Below are 20,536 nucleotides of genomic sequence, written 5' to 3' on the forward strand. Positions count from 1 at the left end.
AGGCTGGCCTCAAACTCACAGAGATCTGCCTGCCTCTGCGTCCCAAGTGCTGGGATTAAAGACGTGCACCACGACACCCATTTGAAAATGCTTTTTCATGTCTGCATTATGACCATTGATGGTGTGACATTTTTGCAATACAACTTTTTCCACAGGATTATAGTCATAAAATGCAATAAAGTCAAGGCCCCTCTTCCTTCCAAACTGCCTATCAGTAATTATTTCAATAGTATTCATTTTTCCATAGTCTCCAAAGTAATCTATCTGTAAGGTGGTGCTCCTCAGGTCTTTCTCAATCCCACCATCCAACAGCTTCACAGTCACAAGGGACCCAGGGTTTCCACACTCCTCTCTTGATACAGAGGGTTTGACTCAACTACTTTCCCATCTGTCAAATGAGACTTTGCAGGCAGAGCAACATCAGCCTTGGCCAAGGATGAGAAAGGTACAAACTCAGATCCTAGTATCTTTTGCTTGCAGAAGCCTCATAACCACCATCTGTGCATTTTCCTACTGCTCCTAGTAGCATCTTAGACATTTTTCTATGCTTTCAAAGGGTGAGCCATCAGTAAAGGGCTTATACAACGGTTCCTTCCGTTTCCTCTCCAGAGCCTACTCAGTTGCTTCAGCGTGATCTGCAGCAGCTGAGCGAGATGAGAAAGGCTTCCGCAGACAGGCCCAGGGCTTGCCGTGATGCTGCAGTGAGAACTCCCGCGGTTGAAGACACTGAGCTGCTGGAGCACCTGCATACTGCACACACGACCTGCTTACTCCCGTTCACCACACCCACCCTCTTGGTTTTTCAAGACAGGGTTTCTCTGTGTAGCCCTGGCTCTCCTGGACTTCCCTCTGTAGACCAGGCTGGCCTCAATACAGAGATCCTCCTGCCTCTGCCTCCCAAGTTCTGAGATTGAAGATGTGGGCTACCATGCCCGGCCCCCATTTCGCCATTTTTTAATGGCAAAGGAATTTTTTTTTTCTGGAAGTCCAAACTCCAGCCCCAGCACCAACCTGGTGTCACTCCGATCACTGTACCCACCTAAAGGGGACTGACTTGTAGACCTACAACCCAGCAGCAAAAGAAGTTTGTCATCTTGCAAAATGTTTCACCAAAACAAAAAACAAACAAAAACCCAACAACAAACAAAAGCCCACTATCTTCTACCGCTATAAAAACGGCCGCAGCAGTTTAAATGTCATTTACATACACCCTGTTTCATCCAGAGTCTGAAAATCCTAAATAATGCCCCCAAGTGAGCATCCAGACACGGAACTAGCTAAATAATGGCTGTGCCTGAAATGTGCTCAAAGACACTACTATCCATCCTTGGACCAACAATGGGGGCATAACTGGCTTGTCAAGTCAGACTTCAGCCAAGGATTATAGATTTCTCATTTGTTCATTTATTTATTTGGCTGGCCGGGTGCAGTTTCCTCTCAATATTGGGAAACCCTCCATATTTTAAGCCTTCAGGAAAAGACAGCTTAGGAAGCCTCTTTTTCCAAGCAGCTGAGTGGGAGCTGGCTTCAGACCCAACAGCAGATGAACGGAAGGTCTTACAGTATCCTTATGAATGGTTTTGTGGGAACTCTGAAATGGCTTATCACCTCCCCAGATACCAGAATGCTATGAAGCTGGTTTCCTAACTTAAAGGTTCCTTACTCTAATCCCAACAACAGCCACTGCTAAAGTGGCTTTACTGTAGGCCAGCAGTGACTATTACATGAATTAGTTCTCTTAATATAGCTACTTATAAGATAAATACACTGTTCTCACCTTCACAGTGAGGGCACTAAGGCCTATGAAGGCTAAGGAATTAAACTGAATAATGCATCCGCCTGCAAATGAAGCCCTAGGAGTGAAAGAACCAACAGTGAGTGCTGCTTCTTGTATGTCAACACATATAACTATCCTCTGGCCTCTGGGCCATTATTTCTATTTTTAGGAAATCTGCTGAGGTCAGCTAGCCATAGCTGAGACTCAAACCTGGCATTCTGATTTGAATCTTTAACCACACAATACACCATTTCTTCAAGGATGGCTGAAATTAGATGATGGATATCTAATCAATACAGCGACGATGTCAAGGTTGAGAAACTCGGGATGCAGCCTGCAGTGTAAGCTCTTCAGACTAGCAGGCCTCAGCATCTAGTCACACTTTCTATCAAGGCAACCCATGGCAGCTGCAATACAAGGGACAAACCCCAAGCCAGCAGCTAACCAAGCAGCTCTCCCATAAACTTTCCAGGCACAACAAAAATAGCCAGAAAACAACTTAGCTTGCCCCCTGCTCACTTCTCCAACTGCTTCTCAGACCCTAATTCTCTTCACACTAGCCAATTTGGCAACCCAACGTCCACTAAGTTCATCTTCACCCTAAGGATACAGAGTGATGCTGCTCATTACCAATATTTAGTCTATATCCTCTCTATAGCTGCGAAGACCAAGGGCTAAAAGGGAATGTTTTTCTGCCTTATTTATATTTCCTGAATCCTGAAAATAAGCCTTGATGTTAAAAAGGCTTTCCATTTGACAATTGGCCCTTATGAGTAAAGTGGCATTGGGACAAGAAGTATCATTAATGATGTTCATCCAAAGGCCAGAAAGTTATCTTTTTTGTTTTTGTTTTTGTTTTTCGAGACAGGGTTTCTCTGTGTAGCCTTGGCTGTCCTGGACTCGATTTATAGACCAGGCTGGCCTCGAACTCACAGCGATCCGCCTGCCTCTGCCTCCCGAGTGCTGGGATTACAGGCATGCACCACCACGCCCAGCTTGGAAGTTATCTTAATAAGGCAAAAGAAACACATATTAGAAACAAGTTTATGCCCAGAATAACTTAATTTCTAAACATAGAAAAACCCAGAATCTTTATAGAAACTATCTACAACCTTGCCAACAATATAAGGCATCTGTCATTGTTTAACAGCAGTTATTTAACATTTGAATTAACAGGTTAACGTCAACCCAGTTTAATCGTTCAACCTGGTTTACCACTGAGCAAACAACATCAAAGGTATATTAAGTTTAAAGTTTACCCAGATGTGTCCTAAATCTACAATGTTTTTATAAAATTCTCTGAAAATGCAATAGAAAATACTCAAAAATACTTCAATGTTTAGGTCACTGCTTATGTTCAACAGGTATTTTTTTCTGCTTTCTAGTAGTTATATTTCCTATTAGTTTTATAGGGTTAAGGTCTTACTCTCAGTCAACTCTGTATAAAAAGAAGCAAAAGAAGCTGCAAACATTCCAGCCCAATTGTTGTATTCTGGCTTCCAACAGAAGGGTCGCAGTGCCCAGTGGACTAATTATACGTCTCAAGACAGACCATATTTTGTTCCAATACCAAAAGTACAAATGCCTTTTGTATCAGATGAAATTATTCAGATTTTTGTTTGCCCAAACAAAGACAAAGGAATTCTAATAGGTTCATAATTTAAATACTCTCTGAGATTTCCTCCACCATTAATACAAATACAACTTATTAAAATGATGAATATCTGTATGGCAAAGTATCAATTAAGTAAGGCTCCAAATGTGCATGCTAAATGAAAATGAAGAGAACCAGCTCAAGTACTGGGACGCACTGGCCTCAGGTCAAGCTCTGCCGCTTCCCGTGCTTCATAGATGCCACCTCACTCCTGTAACCTTTACGTCCTTCAGTATAAGGAAATTTCTAGGGCTGGTGAGACGGCTCAGCAGATAAAAGCACTTGCCACCAGGCCTGAGTTTGATCCCCAGGACCCACATTGTAGAAAGAGAACCATTAGTTGTCCTCTGACTCTACACATGTGCTGTGACAGGAGCATGCATACACATGCTTGTGTACACACACACACACATATACACATGCATGCATGCACACATGCACACACACAATTTAAAGTGCAATAAAAATGGTATTGTTAAATATCCCAACATGTCATATAGGTATTGAATCAAGTGTAAGGGCTGGGAATGGAAGTCCGTGGTAGGACATCTGCCTTACATGGACCCTTGGAGCCCTGAGTTCAATCGCCAGCATCAAAGACAAGCAAACAGATAACAGTAGTAGAGAATCAAGTATGAAATACTATATACATGAACACCACATTACGACAGTACAATCACCCTCGGCTCAGCCTTCCGAGTACCAACACGATGCTTCACCCTGACGTCATATGACAGGTTCTAGTCAAAACACAGGCTACCTGTACAAGGTCTATATGAAAATCAACAAATTCTGTGATTAGATGCCTAATCAACCCTTAAAATGTATCATTATGTATCTATAAATATACCCAAAAAAAATTAAACTGAAATCCAGAAACCTTTCAGAGACTCAGAAACATGTGAATTCAAAACAATTCCCAAACAGTTCATAAGAGATATCTGACATGAGTTACCAGAGTAAATTCTTCATTACTGTCCTGTAGGCACTCTATACTTTTCTACAACAGACCATAATCAAGACAGCATTAAATTACAGATATAAATGTTAATAGCCTTTTTCCCTCCTCGCCCTTAAGTCATTTTGATAATTCTATGGCTTCAATAAACAGAGGACTCTCAACCCTATTATAAAGGAAGGAAGAAAACAGATATGCTAAATCCGGGCAATTATTGGATCTGAGTAAGTGTTCAGGAATTCTGTCTTTTTTTTTTTCCCCCTATAGCAGATGAGTTTGACGCCATTGCTGTCACCCAGAGCGTCACTCATCTTCAGCTACTCAGTGCCCCAGCGCTGTCTCAAACCCTCTCCTAAGGACTTATCTGTTGCCTGTCACTGCCGTGTGACACTATTAGCTGCCAGCTCCCTCTTCAAACATATTCCTTCCCTTCTTTCCTTAGTCACACCCACTTACAGCCCAGAACCGCCTCCCTGCTCCTCAAACACACCAACCTTATTTTCAGCTTTTGCTGCTTCCCTGCCTTGAAGGTCTTACTCTAGGATTTCGGGATGAGGTTTTTTTTTTTAAATATTTTTATTATGTTTCTTTTTAAACATACACATTTACATTATTACACATGAGTAAAATAAAATACATACAGCAGGAAGAACCAGGAGACAATCTGGATTTGGCAAACCTGAAGTAAACATCTTTCCTATCTTGTTGGGTCTAAATTTCTGAATGGAGATTAGTATCTATCATATCTCATCTCTATTAACTTAAAATATCTATCTTGATCTAAAAACATCCTAACCCCTAACCTAGTAAGTTTAACTGAAAGACCAAACTATCTGGTCCTCAAACCCATCAGAGGCTTGAGAAGGGATAAAACTTAAATACCTGAGTGAACTGGAAGTGCAGGTTAGCATCGGCATGACTCTTATTCAAGTTTCTACTCAAACTTTGTATTCTCGGAAGGCTACCTCTGACCAACTTTTGTAAAGGAGTGCTCTTTGTCACTTCTTAGCCTTTTATCATGTCTGTCTCTCTTTCCAATCTCTATAAAATAAACACCGACTCCTCAACTTGACACTCAAAATCCTTCCCCAATTATTTTCTTTCCACTAATTATGTTTCTTTAAATTTGCTAAGTCAAGCAGGTTGTGATGGCCTATACCTGTAATCCCAGCACTCAGGTAGGCAGAGGCAGGCGGTTCTCTGAGTCCAAGACCACCTGGTCTACAGAGTCAGGACAGTCAAGACTATACAGAAAAACCCTGTCTTGAAGAATCAAAAACAAACAAATAAATGAATGAATAAATTTGTTAAATAAACTCACTCTGCACATACATATTTCCCACTTTCCTCTCACTGTCTGTGGAAAGGACATCACTCACATGCTCAATTCTCTGCACATTCCCAGAGGGTAGTGCCACTGTCACTACATTGCTGATGATATTCCTCTAAACTGCCACAACCTTTATTCTATGGCACTCTATATGCACTATTACTTTGTAATTTCTTTCAAAATGTCATCAATTAATCAACATTCACCTTGAATTCAGGGTCTAAATTCAATTTACTGTTTAGACCTCAGAACTACACAAAAGAAGAATACAAATATTTATACATTTTCCTTGAGTATTAGAAGGTGTTTTACAGAGTTGCTAAATTAAGAGGACGGCCGAAAAGAACTCAGGCTATAATTCCAGAATAAAACACTTGTTTCCTTTGTTGTTATTTTTAAAATAAATCATGTTTGTTTTCCAGGTTTCTTGTTTCTACCTTTATTTTCTTAAATTTATTCATCTTTTTTCATTTTCAAGTGATGGTTCTTAATAACTCTGTTAACCTTTCCAAGATGCAGTAAATGTGTCAATTTGGGAGGAAAACCTAAGGAGCTTGTATACATAAACATAGTACAACGCCTGACATCAGAGTCTTTCAGAGAATGGTGCAACTGGATTACTGCTGCGTCTGGCTTATTCCACAAAGCACAAGGAGCTCCGTTTCTATCCACACTATTATAAAAGATGGGATTTCATTCTAAACCGTGAACTTTAAAATTACAAAAGAATCCTAAATCATAATTTAATTATAAACTCCTATAATGCTTTTTTGGAGGTCGTTGTTGTTTTGTTTTGTTTTGTTTTTGGTTTCTCTGGGCAGCCTTGGCTGTTCTGTACTGGCTTTGTAGACCAGGCTGGCCTCAACCTCACAGAGATCCACCTGCCTCTGCCTCCTTGAGTGCTGGGATTACAGGCGTGCACCACTGCACCCACCTCCTAGAATGCTTTAAAGCTAGAGTGTCAATTTAGTTTATATTGACACAGTTAAGACTTTTAAAAATTATTATTATTGCATTCTCTCTGGATGCTATCAATTTGGGTCTGACTAACACAAAACAATACTTATCAAGGAGTTAATGATAATTCACTCTAACCAGTCATTTCCCTCAGAACATTACCATCCAAACTTTTCTACTGTTTACTGAGCACATATTTCTACCTCAGCCTATCTCTCAGAGCTATCCTCACAAAGGAAACTCACAGCGGCAAGAAGCCAACAGAATAATCTTGGCATGTACTGGCATGAGCCCATCCCCGGCTGGGCGGCAACCCTTCCCTATAGCTCACACGCATCTAACTTCCTCTGATTATCTCTCAATGCTATAAATTCAGATGTACTCATAGGAAATCAAACCATGGGCAGGAGTAGCTATATAGTACATATAATGCTCTGCTCTCTCAGGACTACACTCAACTGCAACACCGCTTTGTCAGATGAAACAGCCAAGTTATCTTAAGCTACAAAGAACCTTCACACAATGAGACGGCGCGACACACCTACAATATCAGCAACTCAGGAGGCTGAAGCAAGGTGATCTCAAGTTCGGGGACAGCCTGGTCTACAGGGAGAGTCCAGGACGGCAAGAGCCACAGAGAAACCCTGTCTTGAAAAACAAACAAACAAAAGTGAAAACCCTATATTACAGCAGCTCACACAGAGGTCTGGGAATACAGCGGGGTGGCCTAACCTACATTAGGCTCTGGATTTAACCCCACTACTGAAAAAGGGAGGGGGGGAGTATTTGTCCACAAATTCAGGATATTCTGGCTTAACTGAAGAAATAAAGAGTGTCTGTGCATGGCAGATTGGTGCAGAAACATTGAATCTGGAGTCAGTGGGTCCCAGGTTGTATTCTTGCCTTACCAAATCCTGGAAGCCTTTCATCTGTGCAAAAGTTAAGTTTACTCAACCAGAACAATAGGAAAAATAGTAACTGCTTTAATTATCTAACTGAATTACTCTAAAGATCTATGTGGGACAAGAGAAAGCACTGCTCGGGCTTAATATTAGTGTGTGCCAAAACAAGCTGCACTGACTTGAACTCAATTAAATAAGAAAGAAAATTCACTGTTCAATCTCTCTTCCCCATTTAATGAGCTATAACAGTCGATCCTCTCTTTTCTTTCCTTCCTTCTTTCTAATTAATCTTTCTCCCTAGAGCTACAATAGTGGACCTTATGCTGTTTTATAAGAATCAATGATAGAACCTACAAAAAGGAAAAACACAAACCAGGAATCATACCATGCGACTGTCACCGCAGGTGCGTAGTAGCACTCAGTAGTTTTAAGCGCTCTCTCCTGGATCCAGGTGCACTCCTGGTGAGCGAGCACTCTTGGTAGTAGGCAGACCAAAGTGAGCCACCGATGACAATGAATACTACCTAGCATTTTGATAGAAACTTTGCACCACTGTCATATTATATTATATATATGTGTGTGTGTGTGTGTGTGTGTGTGTGTGTGTGTGTGTAATATAAATAAAACCCTGAACAGCTTTCATGTTTATTATGATGTGACAAATAAGCTCTACCTTCCTGAGTTTGAGACTGGGCAAGTATTAGAATGGATACCTTAATCTAGCTGTGTGATGTTTTTATTTATGAGTTCATTACAATAAAGCCATTTTATTTTTTTTTTTTTAAGCTATCCTAAAAAGCTTTAGGTCTCCAAAAGCAAGTGTAAGTCACTCCTTGTTGAAAAGAAGCCTCTCTCATTTTATCTTGTCACTAGTACAGATTACTGAATGATATACCTTCAGACAACTCAGTCAATCTCCACAGTCTGAGGCCTTAAGATAGGCTGACCTCACAAAGCAACACAAGCAGCACCCCAGTCGCCTCAGCCTTACACTAGACTTCTTCTGTGGCTGGCTCAGCTGTACGAGAGCTGTAGCACCACTGCTGCAATCAGACACACCTAAAAGTGAACTGTGTTAGGTGCATATTAACATTCAGTTAAAAGCGTGACACCATCCACTGACAATCTATAAAGAGCTCACAGCATAGTTAACTTATTTGTGTCAGGATTTGTCTTATAAAACTATCTGCAGCTATATGAATTTCTTGATTACACAGGTAAGTGCTTCTAAATAATCAGAAAAGGCACTTACATAGAATGAAAAAAAATTTATAAAACTGTATTTATGTACAAAGCACTTTAAAAGACTGTCAACTTGAACTGACAGGGGAAAAAAATTGATCAGAGATGTCTAAAGCCAAAATGTTAGTGACCTGTGGTCTCCCAGAGCAAAGCTGCAAACTAGAACTCACACCTCCTGCCCAGACAGTGGAGAAGTAACCTTCAGTCCTGGCAGCTGACTGAGGGCTTGGGGCCTAAGAGCGACAAAGGCTTAATGAGCTCTTTCCGTTCTGGGACAAACATGAAAACCAGATGAGACTGAAATATTATCTGGTATCTGAAAATAAGGAGAAGTTCAAAAAACAAAAGGGAGCATAGCCAAGGAAAACAGGTGCCAACCTGAAGGGGCCACTAATTGCCAAAGCTGGCATAAACTGAGTAACAGCAACAAAACGACAGTGCTGGATTTAAGGAAGCAGACTAAAACTAACAAGAGGAAGCCCTTAACAACATAAACAAACTTACTTAAAGACATTCACAGCGGAAAATATAGAAAGAAAAACAGCTGATGAGACGGCATAATGAGTTAAAAGGCACTTGGCGAGGCGTGGGATGCGAGGCGTGGGATGCGAGGGGTGGGATGCGAGGGGTGGGATGCGAGGCGTGGGATGCGAGGCGTGGGATGCGAGGCGTGGGATGCGAGGGGTGGGATGCGAGGCGTGGGATGCGAGGGGTGGGATGCGAGGCGTGGGATGCGAGGGGTGGGATGCGGAGGCCTCTTGGCCTCTGGGCCAGCTTCAGTTCAGTAAGAAAGCCCCACCTCAAAGGAATGGTGAGGGGGCAGAGCACCTGACATCCTCCCAGGGTTTTTCTGAGAGCTCACCGCAAGCCGGCACACCTCTGTGTCCAGACACCATTCACAGTCACACAACTGTGAGGCCGAGGCATGAGGATTTCAAGCCTGAGGCCATTGGGCTAACCCTGAGTTCCTGCGGATACACAAGTAAGGCCTTTGCCTGCAAAAGGGAACAAAGATTGGGGGTGAGTAGGAACTAGGGTCATCAGGTCAGATCAGATAAATACCACAGACCATAAGATAAACACTACAGACCAAACTCACTTGAAAGAAGCTAAAATTAGAGGGCAAATTTTTGAGGAAAAAAATGTATCTTTGTAGTTTTCAAGATTTTCCCACAACATACTTACCAACTAAAAAAGTAAAAACAGTAAACTTTACAGTGAAAAAACTAGGCATAAAGAGGCCAAAGAACTATGGCAAATGGGATACGTTGTTTTCATGGTATTCATGCCAAAAAATGTATAAGCCTGAACTAATCATAAAAACAAAATAAACACAAATTGAGACACGGCCTGTGGTGGTGTGAATATAAACGCCTCCCACAGGCTCCTTTTTGAATGCCTAGTTATCAGGGAATGGCACTACTTGAGAAGGATTGTCGGAGGAAGTGTGACACTGAGTTACAAGTTCCAAAAGCCCGTGTGTGTGTGCGTGTGTGTGTGCGTGTGTGTGTGCGTGTGCGTGTGTGTGTGTGTGAATATATACCATAAAATATGTGTATGTGCCTTAGTCATGGTATCTCTTCACAGCAATAGAATAGTAACTAGAGAACAGTCTAAAAACTATCTGATTATATTTGTCAAAAGTATAATGTTCATGAAAGACAGGGAAATTTCCAGAGTAGAAAAGATGATCAGGGGCAGGTGTAGTGGTACACACCTTTAATCCCAGCATTTGGGAGACAGAGGCAGGGGAATCTAACTGTGTGAGCTCCAGGTCAGTCAGAGCTACAGAATGAGAGCCTGCTTCAAAAAAAGATAAAAGAAAGGAGAAAGGGAAGAGAAGGAAGAGGAAGAGACTACCAAACAATAACTAAATTCTGTTCAGGTTCCTAGGCAGGATCCTGAAACTGAAAAGTGACAGTTGAAAACTTAGGCTAATTTCAACAAGGTCTGTAGTTAATTAATAATATTATACTAATGCTAATTATTTACCCTTGGTAATTTTTTTACTTCCTTACTTACTCTTGATAATTACATACATAATTACAGTTATGTAAGACAGTGGCAACAAGGGGAGAGGGTAAGCAATATAAGGAAACAGTTTATTTTGCAACTATTCTACAGCCTAAAAATGGAGCAAAGGCTTTTAATAATAGTAAGCAGAAGTAGAGAAGTTATCTATAGGTAGAAGGAAGACCTTTTTCCCACCAAGATGGGAAGGAAAGGAGGAAGAAGCCTACAGATGGGAAATGAAAAGACAGCACGGGGCACTCACTTTTTTTGTCTTCTTTCCTGTGAAAAGGGAGTGACTGCTTCCAGTATCCAACAGTAGCGCCAATTAGGAAAATATGCCATAACCAAATGAATAATCAAGGCAGATGGGCAAACAACAAAATTTCTGAGAATGGTAGGGATACTAAATCCGCGCTATTTTAAATATCCTATTCTATTATATGCTTGTTTTCTGACGTTATGTTTGTCCATAATTCAGATGACTAATACACACTGGAGTGAGAGTTAAAAAGTCAGTGATTTGTGAGGCTGGAGAAATGGCTCAGCAGTTAGAGGACCTGGGCTTGGTTCCTACGCCCACACCTGGTGGCTCACAGCACCTGTAGTCCAGCTACAGAGGAATCAGCACCTCTGCCTCTGTGTGTGTACACACACACACACCCACACACACACTCACACACACAAGTTAGTGAGCAGGGCATAGTGGCAATCACCTTTATTCCCAGGACTCAGGAGGCAGAATTAGGCAGATCTGTAAGTTCAAGGTGAGCCTGGTCTTCACAGCAAGTTCCAGGACAACCAGGGCTACACAGAGAACCCTTATCTTGGAAAAAAAAATTAATAACTTGTAATTTATGCTGTGTGAGGGGTGTGTGTGTGTGTGTGTGTGTGTGTGTGTGTAGCACAATGGTACACACCTGCAATGCAAGCACGCAGGACAATCATCCATTCCAGCCTCAAGCCTCACCAGCCTAGGTTAGTAATAAGACCTACAAGGCAAGAGCTATTGAACAGACGCTTTAATTAGTCTTTCAAACTAACATGCCATATACCACGGCTTTCCATACCACATATTCAAAGTATATTCCTTTTCATAAACAGAATAACCAAACAAAAAGAAAATTTAATCCTGTCTTTAGATCAACAACTATCCAGCAACTGCTCTGATAGCTGTTTATCTTGATAGATACCTACAAGTCCTTTTACATACTACAGAGCTCACACTGCTTATTAAGATAAATGCATCAGTCTAGAACTTCAGAAATAAAAGGTTTTCTCAATCACATGTCATAGAGAGAAACAACCGACAGTTAACATAGTCACCGGCAGCCATCCCCACCGTTGGAACCAATCTGAAAACAGGTCATAGAATCAACTATTTGGAAAAGCCTTTTCTCTTCTCCACTGTGTTACAGAGAAACTAATGCAACATGAAGTGATAGGATTCTCAAAAACACCTTTCTCTCTGAAAAGGAAACTAGCTGTAAATAAATAGTAAATTATTCAGGTTAGTGTGGCCCTTCGCAGATGGCTAGCTGGGTTCCAGCATGTTAGCAGTGAAGCCGACCAAGAACCAACAAGACTACAGTATTTGCTATTCGCTGTAGTTGATCTTATTCTAGGATCCAACAACTTGTTACTTGCTATTACAGATATGAACGATTGTCTCTTGTAATAATCAATAATTGGAAAGTTACTAAGCTCCCCAAAACCATATCAAATAACCTCCCCCACAAAATTCATAGGCAAAAATTCACTAGAAAAAGCACAGCTTAATACAGACAAAATCAGATCATCACATGTAAAATGTTGATACAGATTCTTGTTCATACACAGTTGGCACACACACGCATGTTTTCTTGCTCTATCTCCTGAGAGGCCCTAAAAGCAATGGCACGCAATATCCCCGGCAATGAGAACACACACAGCCCAGACAGTTTCTAGTACCATTTTCCAATAAAAAGAATGGTTGCTCCTGGGAGAATGGACAGTTCTAGGACCAAGAAAGGTAATATGCTAGATGAGCCAGGAGCATTTTATAGAACAAAAATTAAAACCAAATGAACAACCACAAAAAAGTCCTTAAAAAAAAAGAAAGAAAGAAATCCTCATAATGACAAGGGTATTTCAAGAAATCAATTTAAAAGGCTGGAACAACTACAGTAATAAAAAGCAGTGCTGAATTATAACCCAAAGCGCAAAACATGTATTCATTTGTCAAAACAGACACAGAGTCTGGAGAGACTGGTCATGTGTTAGGAGAGTGTGTAGTGCTCTCACACAGGACTGGAGATTGGTGCCCATGTCAGGTAGCTTACCACCTGTAACTCCAGCTCTCGGGAGACCTGTGCTACACTCATGTGCACATACCAATACATAGACACACACATACATATAATTTAAAATATAAATAAATTGGATAGAAATGACCGAAATAATCAGTAAACAAAGCAAAGAAATATCCCCCTTACAGTTTATTTCCAGAAAGTTTTTACGAACACCTCTCCCCATTAGGAAGTAGAGCGTAATTCTCCATTATCATTTTACCACACAAAGAGATTTTCTTCTATAAGAGGCATTAGTCAAAGGGAGGTGCTAAAAAGGAGTGACTGCACAGTGCACACACCTGACAAAGCAAGACTGGCTGTCGCAAAGGTTAGCATCACTATAGCTCTTCAGTTACAGTGAAGAGTCACTTCCTCTCTGTGGTTCTCCTTACCAGCTAATCATGAGAAAACACAAGGCAAATCCCCACAGATGGATGTACAAGATGCCTTTAAACAGTAATCTGTAAAACTATCAATGCATCAAAAGCAAGGGCCAGGCTGTGGTGGCGCGCACCTTTAATTCCAGCACTTGGGAGGCAGACACAGGCACATCTCTATGAGTTCAAGGCCAGCCTGGTCTACAGAGTGAGTTCCAGGACAGTCAAAACTACACAGAGAAACGCTGTCTTGGGGAGAAAAAAAAAAAGCAAGGAAATCTGAAAAACTGTCAATGCCAAGAACACCTGATAGCTAGATAGAATCCTGGAACAGAAAAAGGGCACAAGGAAAAAACTGATGCAATGTAAACAAATATGTCACACTAATGAAATATGTTAATAGGGGAATGGACTATTCAGGGACTTTATATTATCTTTTTAGTAATTCTGTAAATCTAGCCAAGAGTTCAGTATAAGTAATCTAAAAAATTACACTATTTTATAAACTATTTGTATTTTATTTATGTGTATTTGAGAAACTAGCAATTTAGTTTACAATTTAAGCATTATTATTTTAACTACTATGTATAACAACTCAAATTCAAAATCTTTAATACACACCCACAAGCACACACACACAAAAAAAAACTATGAACTAAAAAAGTTTAATACCAGCAACTTAAAATAATGAGTAACTATTTAGGTGTTTGGTCCAGAGCCAAGACATGTTCACCTACCTACCTACACACACACACACACACACACACACACACACACACACACACACACTGAATGAACGAATAAATCAGGAGCTAGACAGATGACTCGCTGGTTTAGAACACTTGCTGTTCTTGAAGAAGACCCAGCACATAATACAGACAAGACATACACACACATACATAAAAATATAAAGATAAAAATGATTTTTAAAAATGAAGAACCGGCCAGGCGTGGTGGTGCACACCTTTAATCCCAGCACTCGGGAGGCAGAGGCAGGTGGATCATTGTGAGTTTGAGGCCAGCCTGGTCTACAAAGTGAGTCCAGGACAGCCAAGACAGAGAAACCCTGTCTCAAAAAAAAAAAGAAGAAGAAGAAGAAGAACAACCACCACCACCAATGGATGTTGGCTTGCTTAAGCACAGTTTCACAGAACACGATTCAAGCTGAGACTAAAGAATTATCACTGTTAATGAGTTTTCTTTTTACTCTAAAAGTGATGCAAAGTCACAAAAGGGCTAGGGGAGAGGGAGAGAGAGAGAGTGACAATCAGTATGTTCATAACAAATCAATGTTCTCAGGATGGACAAAGGATTAAAGACAGGCCAAAGGCAGACAACATGAGGGCCACAAACATGTTTCAGGCAAGCTGATAGTGTACAAACTAAAGCAAGGGATGGAGGTAGGGGATTATATTATAAAGAAAAATGAGCACCTGTTGACACATTTGACATTATCAAGGAGAGGATGGAAGGGCCGTTACGCATTCAAGACTTTATGTGTGCAGACAATGTCATCGCTCACTGAAAAAGAAACAAAGGAAAGAGAAGCAATGTTCAGGAGGTAGGAGAGGAAGGAAGAGAGATGAGTCTAGTTTTGGATATAACAAATTTGAGACGTCTGTAAGTCTCAAGGAAGGGCACCAACCAGATAGCAAGCAGTACAGATCTACAGCTCAAAGGAAACAGAAAACTCACATGGACTTAGGAAAGCGGACATCTTTATCCTAGAAAAAGTGCCTGCAGCCTAGTAATGCCTAAATATGCAAGAAAATCATTAGAATTAGACTTTGGCCATCTGGGTTTAGCTAAAATGCCAAGAGAAAACACAGCTATATTTTGTCATCTTAAACAGAACTGCTAAGCACCACGGGGAAACAGAAAACGTTCACATCTTGGCCCAGTAATATACTAATTATGTAACAGAACAGAGCACTTCAAAGTCTTAGCCAAGCTGGAAAATACTGTTAGAAATGTCCTAAATCTGTGCTGCCTAAAAGGCAGGCAACAGTACAAGTGACCACTGGGCACTGACACGTGGTTGGTGCAACTGAACCAAGTAAGTATACTTCAGTATTTACTTTCAAATAACTTACACAGCCACAAGACTAGAGGTTGTGGCATTAGAATGAAGATGCTTAGAGTTCCCTAGATTTAATTCATTTGATCCTCAACTACATTTTAAATTAACTGGGAGGAGCCCTGGACATAGGGGTGGGGTAGGATACTGGAAGCAGAAGAAATTTTCATTCCATTTGCTTATTATATAGTTGGAAATTTCATTCCAAGGCTCTACAGTGTAAGGCTGGAGAGATGGCTCAGCAGGTAGACTTTTGCTTTATAGTCTTTTCTTATTACACACCAAAGCAGCACAGCTACAAGGCTGGTGCCCAGCCAGCTGTCATCCTCCCACCCTCACCACGTTCCACAGGCCCTAGGGTAACTCAGTTTTCAACACTCACCAGTGGGGTGTGTCCACCAAAGGCTATATGAATTTAAGTACTTTGCTAAAGTTATTTCTTCCTCTAGGCCAAGTGATCATTCTGAAATTCCTGGTTCCAAACTCACTAAGCCAAGGTTAGTTAGTTTCCAATCTTATGGGTGGTAATACATACAATCCAGCAAACGTGTATCCATCTCCAGAGAAGCCCTATCAGCTACCAATCTACAGGCCTTCCCCAAATTCTCCTTTTTGTAGTATGTTTCAATATGCCATCCAAGCAGGTGTTCATCCAATAAAGGCTAATAGAGGAAAAGATCATTTTCTTAATGCCTAATATCCAATCAAGTAAGTTATCTCCAACTCATCCCCAAAACTTTTATAATGGAAGGATCCTAGAAGCTATCAACAGTTACACACCGAAGGTCAAATCCTGGCTCCACCAGAATTAATCTAAGCAAGTTGTCTTAGCTCTGTCTGTCATTTAGTTTCAGCTTCTTCATCCGTAACAGTGGTTCTCAATCCTTTACTATAGTTTCTCGTGCTGTGCTGACCCGCTCCCCAACCAGAAACTTATTTTCCTGTTGCTACTGTTATGAGTTGTAATGTAAATATCTGTGTTCTCGATGGGCTTAGTCAACTCCTTTGAAAGGGTCATTCAACCTGCAAAACAGGTCAGGACCCCACGGGTTGAGAACCACGGATCTAAAAGATGGGGAGCTACATATGAGGTTGCTAGAAGGACGAGATAATCATAGAAAGCACTTGGCATCATGTGCACACCTGAAACTGTGGTGCTTCACGGAACCTATCTTCGGAATTTCCCCTTATGTTACAAGCCACTAGCTTCGCATTGACGGCTCCACCAAGGAAGGGAAAATCATGCTACTGTTTGAAGAGAAGAAATTGGTACCTTAGACAAATTATGATGAGCTGTGCAGGTGACACAGTATGATATGAGCATAACTTTGCGACTTCAACTTCCACACCCTTCACAACCAAATCAGTAATTAAGTATGTACTTCAAGACTTACATTATGCTTGAAAAGGTCCTCACTTTCAAGAAACAATAATTAACATACATAATATAAAAGGAAGAGAAAGGGGTGTCAAAAATGCAAAAGCCACATGGGCTACATAACTTACCCCCCCCTTAAAGATACCCAAGTTAAAAACGAGACAATGAAAACAAAGGAAAACACTTCAGCGTTTTATTGTGAGCTGTACCTAGTGGGTTGGGGATATTTAGTATGCATTAAATAATGATAAACACATCGGTTTAGAAATTCTCTGTATTGGCAAAGCAATGAGCACAGGCAGCTATCCCTAAGAAGAAACCTCAAAACCACAAATCAGGAACTAACACAGTTCCTTCTATAGGTCCAGGAAGGAATTTAGAAACACCGAAGCTTTGAAGCAGTGAGATTTAAGGACCAGGTGGTAATCCCTGCACTCTACTCTGCTTAGCCCCCAAATAAACCATTTGCAATTTGGGAAAACAACATCCGCCACGACTAAACCATTTCCATTAGCTTCAACAAGACACCAGACCAGTGCTTTTTAATCTTGCTGGGTATTTATTTATTCATGTCTTTTTAAGAATTTGATAAAAGAATGCATTTACCCAGAACACACCTCACAAACTTTTCACATAACTTCAGGGGTGGGAACAGAAAAACCACTGAGGGAAAAAAAAAAAAATCACTGATGCTTAGACTGAGGCCCCAACCGGAGTAAGACAAGGGTAATCCAAGGAAAGTAACATCTTTTTTTTTTTTTTTGATTTTTTTTTTATTAATTTATTGTTACATCTCAATGGTTAGGAAAGTAACATCTTATTGAAAGAAAAAAAACAAAATAGTTCAGGCAGAGCCTTTAATTCTGAAAATCATAATGTTTTCCAAGGTGTTAGACTCTGTAGTTAGGAGAGTGTTGATCACGGTAGACAAGAAAAGCAAAAACAAAAATTAAAAGCAAATAAAAATAGAGCAAATAGCTGGGCGAGGTGGCGCACGCCTTTAATCCCAGCACTCGGGAGGCAGGTGGATCGCTGTGAGTTCGAGGCCAGCCTGCTCTACAAAGTGAGTCCAGGACAGTCAAGGCTACACAGAGAAACTCTTGTCTCGAAAAACCAAAAATAAATAAATAAATAGAGCAAGTAGCCAGAGGTGCACCTGGTACTCTGGGAGGCAGAGGCAGGTAGATCTCTGTGAGTTCAAGGCCAGCTGGCCTACAAAGCGAGTCCAGGACAGTCAAGGTGCCACAAAACTTTGTCTCGAAAAACAATAAACAAACAAACAAAAAATAGCAAATAAAAGAAAAGTATATTAGTCACAGTACTTGCTCTGAAAGAACAGCAAGGAAATATGGCCCAAGTTCTGCAGCCTCCAGAGACCCAACCAACGTCATCAATCTGGTGCACCTTTCTTTGTCAACGAAGTTAATTAAATGGCAAGTGTGAACACACCCTTACAGTTGTGAAAGCAACACGTTGATGAAAAGCCTTGAAATTCTTTCTTTCTTTGTGTTTTTTTTTTCCTGATCAGATAAGAACCAAGTAAGTATACTTCAGGAAAAAATAAAGGAGGGACGAACAGAAATCCTGAAAGTGTGACTTAAAGGGTTTGCAGGAAGTGTAAAGTACAAACATTTAAGATCTGAAGGGCTTATGAGGAAGATAGGAACAAAGCCAAGGAAGCAATAAAAGAGAAAGTCTAAAATCGAAACACGTAACACACACACACACACACACACACACACACACACACACACACACACACTCCCTCCCTTTCCTAGACACGTAAAAAGTAGTTAACTTGGCAATAAGGGACGCACCAGAAGGCAGGGCCACAATTTCCTTCTCCAAACTCCAGCATTCCTTGGACGCCCTCGCAAGCACTCGGGCTTGGGACGTTTCGGGCAGGGTGCCTCCCATGCACCCTCTCCGCCGGGACGCTCGCTCCCTCCCTTCCTCTCGCATCAGGAGAAAGTGGGGGATGCAGGGAAAAGCGGAGAGAAGGCGGCCCACTCGGACGGACAGAATCCCGACAGTCCTGGACTCTGCCACTTCTTCCCACCCACCGCCTGCAGAGCCGAGCCGCTGCCACCCCAAAGGGCGGGTGCTGCCCGCCTTCACTCCAGGACACACTCAGAGGGACAGGAGGGACCAAGGGGTGGACTGGGCTGCTCCCAGGGGTGGAAGTGTCCTGGAGTAAGTTTGATGAGAGCAGCCCGAAGAGACGCGTCCGCCGTGGAGCAAGCCACCTCCAACCCCATCCTTCCCGGCGCGGCTCCGCCCTCACCTGTGTGTCAGCGGGGAAGCCGGCAGTGCTCGGTCGCGGGCTCTCCCGGCCGCCGCACTCGGGAATCACGTCAGCCCGGAGCAGAAGTGAGCGGAAGCGCTCCGCGGAGCTTTTCCTTCGTCCCCTCCCCCAAGCACCTCCGCTACTCGGGGGGCGGGGAGCAGCTGCAGCTGTCACAGGCTCCGGGTAACCAACCGCCGAGGACACCTGCACCGGCGACCTCGCAATCCGGCCTCCGGCGTTTGCACCCTAGCCGCGGAGCCGGAAGTGAGGAGACCGGAAGTGCGGGGTCTTGGGACCGGGACAACCTCTCTCTCCTGAAGCCAAGCGGGGGGCCCGCCACGTCTCTATGATGCGCGCGCGTCTCCCAGAGGGTTGGGTCCGCTGGACTCCGCCCCCGGTCGAGGCCCTGTGGACTACATCCGGGAATCCACACCGGCCGTTGCTGGGGTGACCGGACTGCGTCTCGGAGGATGGCGGCTAGTTCGAGAGCAGTATCCCTCTAGTTCGAGAGCAGTATCCCTCTGGCCAGGCGTCCCCTACCCTTTTCCCACACTCTAACCCGGTGCCTAGGCCACCACCACGCCACCACCGAGGAGCCCAAGCTTTGTCAACCTCCGGAGAGAACGGAGAAAGTTTTTCCAGCGGTGCGCGGCGGGATGGGGTGAAGATGAACAGCCAGCCGCGGACTGCACGGGAGCCTGATCCTCGCTTTCCTGGCTGTCTTTCCAGTCCCCCGCGACCAGCGCAGTCGTGCCAGCCCCTGCAGAAAGACCCGCATCCGTGTGCGCGCGGTGCTAGCTCTCCTGCCCTGCTCCCTCTCTGCCAGTGGGCTCACAGTACTTTTTTTTTTTTCCCCCTCGGCTCCTCTTTTGCCAGCACCCGAGCTGTGCTTTCCTGCTCACTCCCATCACCTCTTAAGTGGACCGCCGCCGTCCTGTCCACAGAGACGGCTCAACTATCCCTTCTCCCAGAGCGCTTCTTGGCGTTTCCTACCAGTCTTCGGGTACGTGTAGGAGTCCTTCCTTATCCCCAGCAGTGCTAAGCAGAAATGTCCCAGAGCACGGTGCCAAGGAGTTTCAATATCCCTGCATTGTCTTCCCCACACTGGTTTTAGTGACCCTACACATGCATCTTGCATAATACACCACGGACATTTCGAATCTGAGTAACGGCATTGTCTTAGATCGCTAGCACATCAACTCTTGCAAAAACAGTGCTGACATGCCCAAGCATAAATCTTGCATAAAGGACCATTAC

General features: G+C 42.6%; 1 protein-coding gene across 4 annotated transcripts in view; it reads right to left on the bottom strand.

Annotated features, from left to right (window-relative positions):
* The window catches only part of Arfip1 (ADP ribosylation factor interacting protein 1), a 79,371-nt gene extending 59,750 nt beyond the window's left edge, over positions 1 to 19,621 (bottom strand). Inside the window, exon 1 of one of the 4 annotated variants that reach the window (XM_051157379.1) lies at positions 19,277 to 19,621. The gene's annotated coding sequence lies outside the window, so the exon portion shown is untranslated. Of the gene's footprint in view, positions 1 to 18,809; positions 19,194 to 19,276 lie in introns of those variants that run through there. The other 3 variants (XM_051157378.1, XM_051157376.1, XM_051157377.1) reach the window with 3 other exon arrangements.
* Between the last annotated feature and the right edge of the window lie 915 nt (positions 19,622 to 20,536).

Source organism: Acomys russatus, chromosome 15 (assembly GCF_903995435.1).
Source record: "Acomys russatus chromosome 15, mAcoRus1.1, whole genome shotgun sequence".
Taxonomy (NCBI): Eukaryota; Metazoa; Chordata; class Mammalia; order Rodentia; family Muridae; genus Acomys; species Acomys russatus.